We start from the raw sequence: 11,488 nt of genomic DNA on the forward strand, positions 1-11,488 counted from the left end.
ATTATTTTTGTTTAATTTGTGCAAATTAAGTTTGAGTAGAATTTATATTAAAATATTAAAAGAAAAATATTTTCTACAGTAAAATTAGACTTTCATCTTTAGAATAAATAATTAATGCTAGGCCTTTAATATGGAAAAAATAGTTATTTTTTTAATGCGCCAAATAATGGTGACGTAAGAGAGGTAACTCTCGTTTACTTCGAACGCATCGTGTTTTGAAAAGAAATGGACGTTTATTTGTTCCGACAGTAACACAATACCAAGATTTCTTTAAATGTGCAATGTATAGTTTAATACATATCGTAAACAAGACAATCATAAATCCAAGACCTGTAAGTTGAAACGATTCGCTGAAGAAGCTGTAATCCGGGAAGATCCAAAATGAAAGAAGAGAATTTTAAAGTTTCGGACCTTTCAAATCTTTGCTATCTAATTTAATTTGAAATGTAATGTTTGAAAACGCCTGAACTTTTCTTTTTAATGTCCAAACGGTGAGACCAGGCAAATCTTTATATTTTTATGTTTGTTCGTCAAGCAAGATTTACAGGAACACAGAACATCATAAAAAAAAGATAAAGATGTATCTGTATTTTGAGACGCCAACACTTCCTGCAACTTGGCACTCGAAGCCAAAATGATTGAGCAGTGACGTATCTTTTTCGTGCCAGCACATCGTAACCTCGATTGATAAAGTCTAATTTGTAGAAACGGTGTCCCCTTCCCGCAGTCGCAGTAGAACCGGTGAGTAGTTGAGATCTACTTCATAGTCACATTTAAAAGCAATGCTAACGCTAAGGGAATTTTGCATGTTAATTTTAACAATATTTCAACCTGAGTGTTTATATCTGAACCTATAATAAAAATACCGTCTTCAGCATTTGTAATATTTTCAGAAGGAGCTATCCATCAGACGAAAAGATGATAACTAATGTACAAATTATGAATCATTTTATTTAGATTATTCACTACAAAAGGTATTTAATTTTCCCTCACATTGACTAGCACATTCCAGATGGTATGTATTTTTAATGATGTGTGTACTACACTGTACTTTTTTCATCTTCGTTTTTTAATATTATTGAGTTATGTCTCTTTCCTCATAAAATTTTGTACTTATATAAAGAAGTACACAACGGTATAGGAACACATTTGATATAGCGGCTGCTCTAGAGTCGAGGAGTAAGGAGTCAATCTTTACGTCGCGGGTTCGAATCCCACCGTTGGAAGCAGAAACCGGTCCTCGGACGAGATCGTATAAACCGAGCTTCCGTGTCGCAGTACGTGCTGGGACGAAAAAGATCCCTCCCTTCTCAATGGCTCCGAGTGTCAAGTATAGGACAAAATTTGCAGCTCTCCACCAGCAAGTATGAGTGAAAAATTCTCGAGAGGGACGATAAACAATATACAAGCAATCAATATAATTGGCATACAAGTAAATTACACTAAGATTTCAATGTTTAACGGTTTATTGGTTTCGATGAAGGGTGTTATCCTGGTAACTAAAAATAGAAGTTTCTGTTACAATATAGTTACTTTCAAATCGTTACTTCTCGAAAAGTTTTGGTTTGATTCCAATTATTTTTTGCATTAATTCACACGAATAAAGAAGTTATATTGGCACCATAGTAGCATCATCAACATAAAGTGTATCCATTTGTTGTACCGTATGTTTCGACAGACCGCAGATGCTGAAATGAATAGGCAATTGTCAGAACGTCAAACAACTACTGCTCATTGAGGTCGTAAAATGCAACGTCAAGATATCTTCATTACACAAAGTATTTTGGGCAATAGGAATAGCATATGAATGTCACGTATCACAAACGTCTTTGCTGGAATCATAGGTTAATCTAAAGATCACGGATGTACCGTATGAATCTTTTTCTTTAATGTGATGAAAGATCAGAAGCTACCATATTAAGTTATTAGCACTATATGCTATTAAACAGTGGCCTAGTTAGAAAACGTGTTGTTTGAAAAAAAAACAAAGACATTAAATCGTTCTCAGTAATTTTTTAATGTCTATATGCATATGGTCCCATTATCATGGTCGCATGATCGATGATACTCATAGAAAAGAGGATTCGGCTCTGTCTATCGGTCTTAAACCTTGAAATAAGTTTTCAATGGTTGGAGATCTGGCTTACTTAAGTATCCCTGTGACAAGAGCTTTCTTCCGGTACCGCGTATTTGTTGGTATCTTTATTTTTCAGTATGGTACACTTTGTTTCTAACTTAACTTTGATTATAACATTTGAATAAGACTGGTTAGCCGGGCTTATTGCTCAAAGAGCAATTGCCGGCGTATGTGATCCTGTTCAAGGCAGGATGTTAACCCCATAGTCGCCATTTTAAAGTTACGTGTAAAAATATAGTTCTTACTCTCAACCGCTTTTGAGATAATACAAACGCTAAATAAAGCAACAAAAATAAAACGAAGTATTAACTATATAAAATAAACATTAGTAGTAATGACTTTGAAAACTTCATAAGTCAAAGAACATAGTTCATGAGCGCAAGGATTTTTGATAATCAGTGTTACCGTAGTTCTCTACAGATACGAGGTGAAGCAGGAGAGGGAACCAGACTGGCCTGTTTGTTTACATTCAGCTGCGGTACCAGATTAATTCTGATTCTGACAAAATCGGACCGTGGTATTAGGATTGAAAAACTCACTGTCAGTGTCTTACCATTTATATTGATAGTTTTAAAATAATTTTTTCTTCAGAATATAAACGTGATTTATGTAAGGCTCTCTGTACTTCTGAGTACTTTGATTTTTCATGCTACATACGTGTTTAACGTGTGACTAGAATTTCCACTGGGCATCCTTTATTCTGTACTTTATACCCATAAAAAGAGTAGGGGAACAAAAATCATTTCAACTAATCAGTAACCAGAAGTCTCTTTCGAGACTGTAGCTCTACTGGTTTATACTTAAAACGAAGGAAGAGAAAAGTAGCAGTTGGGAAAGTTTAAAACAGCAATAAAAAGAAAAATGATACTTGCCGCTCATCAAGATAAAAAAAAAAACCAATGCAGAGAATTATTTATCTTAGTATAGTCTACTTGTGTGCCAAGATATATTGAAATTGAACCAAAACTGTAGGAGGAGTAGCATTTTGAAAGAATTTCACAGAAATTTCTATTTTTAGTAACCATGGCAACATCGTTCATCGAAATCAAAAACCACAGGCTTTTGGATCGCTTGAAAAAAAAATTGTGTGTAAAAAAAAAAAAAAAAGAAAGGTACTGAACTCTTACACCGGTTACCAAATTGCGCTTATAAAATATTTTTTATTCACAGGCTCTAAAATTCTACTTTCTATTTAAATTTATTCATAGATAAACATTCTTCATTTCTACCTAAGCTCATTCCGAAATTCCATATTTTTCTCGAGATATCCTGAAATCAATCTCAAAAATGACCTACTTTCTTTTACTCGACATTAGCTTGGGCCCCTAGCCCTTCACATGTAAACAGACGGTGTTTGAAGTGTAGCGAAGAGTTGCATAGTATTTGCAAGATCTTTCAACATTTTAAAGTTGATTTCTTACTCCGGATTGTAAGGTCAAGTCCGTATTAATTCCTTTCGCGAAAAATTAACTTGAAAACGTTTGCATCAACAACTACACCGCCATGTTGATTAGGAATGTAAAAGAAGGTATGGTCGAACGATTTTTTCCCGGAATGCATTATATACCTTTTGATTTTCAAAACAATTAGACCGCTAAAATGTTGTTTGTGACTTTAATAGTAAGATCATATGATCAAATTAGAGAAAATCCATGTAAAGCTCGAATGCAAATGAGCAAATATTCATTGAGTTTTGAATAAACTCCGGGGAAAATTTGTCCCGTCGTTCCCGCTTAAAAATTAGTGTAGCCCTCCGAAGGCCCAAGCTGATGTCGAGTAAAAAAAATTAAGGTCAATTTTGGAATTGATTTCAGAATATCTCGAGAAGTATAAGGAATTACGGAATGAAATTTGGTAGTAATAAAGATTGTTTATATATAAATTGATATGGATAAAAAGTAAAATTGTAAAGCATTTGATTTAAAAGAATTTTATTGGTGAAAGTAGGTACCCTATGAAAAGGGTTCCATACCTCAATTTTTTTCTAAGTGATCTAAAGGCCTGTGTCAAAAACCGATGTTTAGTCTACTTGCGTGCCAAGTTATACTGAAATCGGACCAAAACTGTAGGAGGAGTAGCATTTTGAAAGCATTTCACAGAAATTTCTCTATTTTTAGCTCTATGGTCAGAGACCAGAAGAGCTTATGCGATAGTAATGCGTCCGGTGTCCGTCCGTCTGTCTGTCTATCTGTCTCTAAACAATTTTTCAAAATGCTACTCCTCCTACAGTTTTGGTCTGATTTCAATATAACTTGGCACACAAGTAGACTACACTAAGATACATAATTCTGTTTATCGATTTTTGATTTCGACGAACGGTGTTGCCGTGGCTACTAAAAATAGAAATTTCTGTGAAATACTTTCAAAATGCTACTCCTCCTGCAGTTTTGGTCTGAATTCAATATAACTTGGCACACAAGTAGACTACACTAAGATACATAATTCTGTTTATCGATTTTTTATTTCGAAGAACGGTTTTGCCTTTGTTTCTTAAAGTAGAAATTTCTGTGAAATGCTTTCAAAATGCTACACATCCTACAGTTTAGGTCTGATTTCAATATAACTTGGCACAAGAGTAGACTACACTAACATACACAATTCTGTATATCGATTTTTGATTTCGAGGAATGATGTTGCCATGGTTACTAAATCTGAAAATATTCTAAAAGTTTATTAATAGCTACTTCTACAGCTGTAGTCTTATTGCAGTATCTTGCAACAAAAAGAGCTCAATCAAGCATCATTATTCTATTTATTGCTGTTGTAAAGTTTTAAGTCCCAACTGCTACTTTTGTCTTCATTTGTTATAAGTACAAACCCATAGAGCTTCAGTCTCGACAGAGACTTCTGGTTAGTAACCACAGCAGCACCGTTCATCGAAATCAAAAACCGATTCACGGCATTATGTATCTTAGTGTAGTCTACTTGTGTGCCAAGTTATATTGAAATCGGACCAAAACTGTAGGAGGCGGAGCATTTTGAAAGCATTTCACAGAAATTTCTATTTTTAGTAACCATGGCAACACCGTTCATCGATATCAAAAACCAATGCAGAGAATTATGTATCTTAGTATAGTTGAATAACCTTGTGATGTATATTCAAAATCTTGTGATGTGTGTTCTATAATCTAGTCCAAATTAGGTAATACTAATTAATAAGTTCCTTATTTTGACTTAAGGTTGAATTCGCCAATTTCACACTTGCAAAGTTGTGTGCATCACGATGATGATCACCGCTCCGGCTACTTTCATTATTTCTAACCAATGAAAGTTGTCCTTACTATCTTAAAATTCTGTTGCGTCATATTATCCACAATGCAATTATTGCACGCATTATTATATATATTAGATTATGAACATACCCAGCAGGCACGCAACGTTGTTTCAACGTTGAAAGGAGGTGGAATATAGGTTGCAACGTTGAGCAACTATATTTCAACGTTGAATCAACGTTGAGGTTTCAACGTTGAATCCTCAACCTTTCTTCAACGTTGAAACAACGTTGATGCTGCAACCTTTTTTCAACGTTGAAGGTTCGTCGATATTTCAACGTTGAATCAACGTTGAAGATGCAACGTATCTTCAACGTTGAAGGTTCGTCAATATTTCAACGTTGAATCAACGTTGAAGATGCAACGTATCCTCAACGTTGAAGGTTCGTCAATATTTCAACGTTGAAACAACGTTGAAGCTGCAACGTATCTTCAACGTTGAAAGTTTGTCAATATTTCAACGTTGAAACAACGTTGAAGATGCAACGTTTTTTCAACGTTGAAGGTTCGTCAAAATTTCAACGTTGAAACCATTTTTTAAGATGCCAAATTTTATGAACATTGAAGGTTTTTCAATATTTCAACGTTGATACAACGTTGAAACAACGTTGAAGCAACGTTGAAGCTGCAATATTTTTCAACGTTAATAGTTCTTTATTTGTCAAACATGGAAACAATGTTGAAATTACAACTTTTTTCAACGTTGAATGTTTGTCGATATTTCAACGTTGATACAACGTCAGTAAAAGCTAAAAAAAATTTTTCAATTTTGAAATTTTTCGATTGTCAACGTTGAACATACATCAGAATATTTTGAATGTTTAATGTTCGTCGATATTCAACGTTGAAACAACATAGTGTGTAAGCAAAATATTATTTTCAACATTGCACATAAAATTGTTTTAACGTTGAAACAACATTGAAGGTGCAACATAATTTTCATTTTTAAAAAAATTGAGAAAAAATTCATTGTTGAAACAATGTGACTATGTGTATGGATTTTTAACAGTATAAAATCTTATTGATGTAAAAAAATTATAATTGTAGTAGAATTATCATTAATTCAATAGAGTCAGCATTTCTTACTAGCATTTATTTTTCATATAAATGCACTTAGAAATATGCTTACAGTTATATTTAAATATTGTTCTTACAAAAGTAAAGAATATTATTTTTAAAAGGGGTGGATTACTGAGCCCCCCCCCCCTCCTCTTTTTGAGGAGGATGTGATGTTATTGTGTTATACATTGATAATAGGCCAGTATAAAGGTTTCAAACGGGGATGGGTCCCAAAAATGATCAAATGGTGAAAAGTTCAGATTCCAAAATAATCGTCTTTATTTAAATTGGGGAAATGAGGGCATACTTTAGGGAAAATTTACCATAGCAAAATAATATACCCGGGAAAAAAACTGCTTAAATTGCGCGTTTTACGGACCTGGATACATTCACTTTAAAATATACGGAAGTGTTGACGCGTTTCCAAAACTGGACAACAATTAAAAGAATATGCTATATTAATTTATATACCTGGAATTTCTAGCTCAGAAAGTATTTTCATTGAAGTGTCGATATTAACACAACCTAATTTAATATACTATATAACGCCTTTATCAAATGCCAGAAGGTCTCTAAATATTTTTTTATTTGCTAGTTTTTTAATTAAATTTATTTTCTAATTTATTTATTCATTCATTTTTTATTTATTTATTTTTTTATTTTTCTAATTCTCCACCACTAAAGAGTAGTTCCCGGATCGGAAACTCTTTCCAGAGGGATATTTACACCTTAAACAAAATCTATTGCATGTATCCATTGTTGTTATAAAAATAATCTTTTATTTTAATGTTCAAATGTGAGATCTATTCAACTTAAATATTTATTTAATTTTCTGCATTCTTTCTCACTTTAAAGTGTAGGTACAGTTTTTTTAATTAATCGCGCACAACTTAGTATAAAATAAAATATTGGGAGCGAATCGAGCGATTGCATTTATACACTATACGTATTACACTCGGCAAACAATGACCATTTGATTTGTAACATCTTCATGATTAATTGAAGCTCCGTCTTAACATGTGGTTCGGTGTTTTCGGCATAAAATAAATTTAAATTAAGAACTGTCTTACATGTATCGCCCGAGTTTACGGAATTAAAATTAAGAACTGTCTTACATGTATCGCCCGAGTTTACGGAATTAAATGTTTTATACAGCGACAAATATTTGTATTTTATTTATATATTTTCCCTAGTGCTCAAAGAAATTGTGGAAGAGAGACAACGATCAGATTATGTGTATAGAGCGTTTTACCCTGAATATTTTTGGATATATTTGTTTTATTACCATGTAATTTTGATTAATTACAAGTTCTTCATTTATATTTGAAAGTGAATGGTAAGTGGAACGAACGGATTATAATGATTGAAAAAAAAGCCGGCTTTTTTGCTCTACCAGCAAAGTGAAAAGGATAGAAGAGTATATAAAATAAAATAGCAAATATTTTCGCATGATACGACTGAATATTCAAACAACTGCTGTGGATAATTACTGCCCCGTTGGATCCGCCAAAGTTAATTGATCACAGGTGTTATCAGTAGCTGTGTGAGGCTGAGATTTTGAACTCGCGCATGCGCTTTATTGGGCGCACTTATCAGCTCGAAGATTCAAACAGCGCATTATCGAAGAAGGAGAAAGCACGTAAAATATAGTTAGTGAAAAAGAGAGACAGACGGTGATATTGCATTCTTACAGAGAAGATATCGAGGTACGTTTTTATTTCATAATTCAATATTTTTAAGTGGCGCTTATAAGACGATCGGATCATCCTTATAGATCGATATCTGATGATATGATTTCAAGTTTTACGTCTTACGAATTTAATTCACATCTTAAAGAACACTGATTTTGCTCATTCATAGCCTGTGCATGTGTATCCATACTCATTTTTGTAAGAATTCGTTTCAAACATGATGTTTTAGTTTTTATTTGAGTTCTTCACATAGTAATACTTCGATTTTGTTTAAATGTTGACAATAATAAAACCAGTTAATTAACTGATTGCATGCTTGCCACTTTCGAGACATAAGGAAACTCTACACACAATTAAAAAGTGCTTTTTGGTCTTTAATAAAGATATTTTTATATAAAAGTGTTCATATTCAAACTATTTAATACATTTTCAATACGGGCACGGGCTGCCTTAATTCTGCAGGAAAAAAAATGTTCAGAGACAAGCGACTTTGTGTGAACCGAAACACTTGTTTAGGCCTACTTATATTTGGAAAAATAATTGAATTAATAATGAATTCAGTTACTTATTATGCTAAGTATATTTTAGTCTATCAAAAAAGGTGTAATTAACTTACTGTAATTAAATAACCATTTTTTTAAATCTCACTTCTAAGGCAGATTAATCAAACAACATATAAATATTCTAAAATTAGAACTCTTTGGTGTGCAGTGTTTAGAGCTTCCTTAAATAGGCCTAGTTATTTGAAGGCTTTTCCCTTCATCACATCTTTGTTGACTATTTAAAAATCTCAAATTTCACATTCTGTTAAAAATAAGAAACACCGAAAAATGCAAAGTTCATCTTATTTGGAAATTTTTACTTAAACTTTGGAAAAGAAGAATAAATTCATTGTCATTGGGACAGGGTCCTACTTGTTTACGGGACTCTCTGGAGAGGTTAATTATTGTGCCAGGACTCCTAAGAACTTTGTTATTAAGCTAATCTGAAATTACTAATATAAATTAAGCACAGCTTCAATTTCATAATTCTTATTGTCAATGACAACTTAGGGAAATTGAAAAAGTTACCTTCTGAAAACTAGATGCCTTTTCAAAAATGAAAAAGCTAGACAAGCATAATTTAGCAAACACAGAGATGTGTAGTAGGCAGAAAAATTATATACAGTGTAGTTTGAAAATCCTTTTAAGATGTTAAATAAAAAAGTTAATAATCTTAATTTTAAATCGCAAAGTATTTCAAATTTGTAAAAAGGTAAGAGGGAGGGGTAGTTACTTTATATGGACTCTAAATGACAACAGGCTGATTTATCAACATTTTTTTTATAATTGTGATATTTTGTTTACTTCTTAAAAATTATATTTAAAAAAATAGTAAATTCTAGTTAAATTTTGAGTTGTCATGCAGGGTCCCTGGCAAAAAAAGTTTTAACAAAGAAATGTATGAAATACAGTGTAGTAAAATTTCCAACAATTTCATTCCACAATTCAAAATGTTTACATAGTATTTCTGGCTTAATCTGCTTAGATCTGTTTCATGCATTTCTCCAGCTGAGAACAGACATAAAGTGGAACTTTGATAATAGAATCCCCTGCTGTCAGGACAACCTGTTAGTCTTTTTGATGATAGACCCCCCCTTTGTTTATAGTATGCATGCTAAATGGAGATGCCAAAAATATGGCATTGAGTAATAACCAGTAAACAAGACAACAAAGACTCTCCAGTTAGTAAATATTTAACATCTTCAGGATCAAAAGATTAATACATTTATTGCTTTTATCTACTAATTATTACAAATCTGCCTCCCTTCCCATAGAGTAAATAATGAATATTTCTTGGTATTGTAAAATGATAATTAGATGTGAAAAGAATATTAGCTTGCATTTCAATTAGATAAAAATAACACAGTACCAGGAGTTTATCATGCAACCGTTACACTTTATTAAAATACACGGGTAATATGATGTTAAAATGTTATGAATGGATTGGAAATCTAGAAATTAAAAGAATGTTTTCTGGTGTTTTTTTTTTAAAGTTTTCGGGAGTTTTTTTTTTAAAAGCTCCCAGGAATTTTGTGTTTTGTTTAATGTAAAGGAAGCAATTATCTATTTGGTTAAATTGAACCATTAAAGAAAATCATAGCATTGATGTCGGATGAAAAATTTGGCCTCACTATAAGTATTTTAGGCTCTTTTTCTAAAGGATGGATCACAGGTACTTGTTTTATGTTTACAGCCCCCCCCCCCTTCTTGTAAACCCTGGGCCTTGTGGGTTTTTCTTCACAAATTATATTTATTATGCATAACAAAGAAAAAATTGAAAATAAACACAGAAAAGTTCAACTCTGATTTAATTGTTTACATTGTTGTTCTTTCTGGCTTAGATAATATGTACTGGATATTTATTTCCTTTAAACAAAATATCAGTTCACATTGTCAATGTCTCTACATAGATTTCGGTCTGAAATAGTTTGTATTATCTGACTGACTTTGTATTTCGTAATTCAATTCCACAATTAACATGATTAATACTCAAATATGATTAAAGTAAGTGTGTTGAAAATTCTCATAACCATGATAACTGACAGATAAATGCACAAAAAGACAGTGCATAAGAACGTATTACCTAATACCAAAATATGATAACAACAGAGAGATTTTAGACCTGATATAATAATCCCTCTCGGGTTTTATCCAAATAATAAGCCAGGAAGACCAGTGGGGTACAATGTAAACAAATCAGCATGCCAAACCTTTCTCTCTTAATGGAGGGTATTTCTGTGTGAAATGATTAATTTCGGGTTCTCTTTGATTTTTCCTGTGTTATGCACAATGAATAAGTGTAAGTATAATTTATGAAGAAATATACCACAAGTCCAGAGTTGATATTTTATCGGGGGGGGGGGGGGGTAAGTTACATATAACTAGCTTACAACTTTTCCCCATATCTGATTTACATTAATTATCAGTAAAATCACTTATTTTACACTTACATGAATTTTTTTTTTAATAAAACATATAGTTTTTAGTAAACTGTAGCTATTTTTTTTTCCAGTTGACATTTGTAACTAATTTTTAACTTTCTTGAAATAGTTTGAACATTTCCAAGAATTTCTTTTTACTTTTAAATCAGGTTGTCAGACTATTCAGTCGTTCATTTCCCATGCAGAAAATGATTTATTATGAAATGGCATGATTGAACTTTCAAGATATTAAAATGTATCTTCAATAGTGACAAGGATTTTGTATATCAGTTTGGTAATCTGGTAATCAGAACGTTTCACGAAATTAATGGTCAGGGTTTTAAATTATGATCATAGAAGCTTCTTA

Source organism: Saccostrea cucullata, unplaced genomic scaffold (genome assembly GCF_032062105.1).
Source record: "Saccostrea cucullata isolate Sc308-1 unplaced genomic scaffold, CSIRO_AGI_Scuc_v1 ctg2341, whole genome shotgun sequence".
Taxonomy (NCBI): domain Eukaryota; kingdom Metazoa; phylum Mollusca; class Bivalvia; order Ostreida; family Ostreidae; genus Saccostrea; species Saccostrea cuccullata.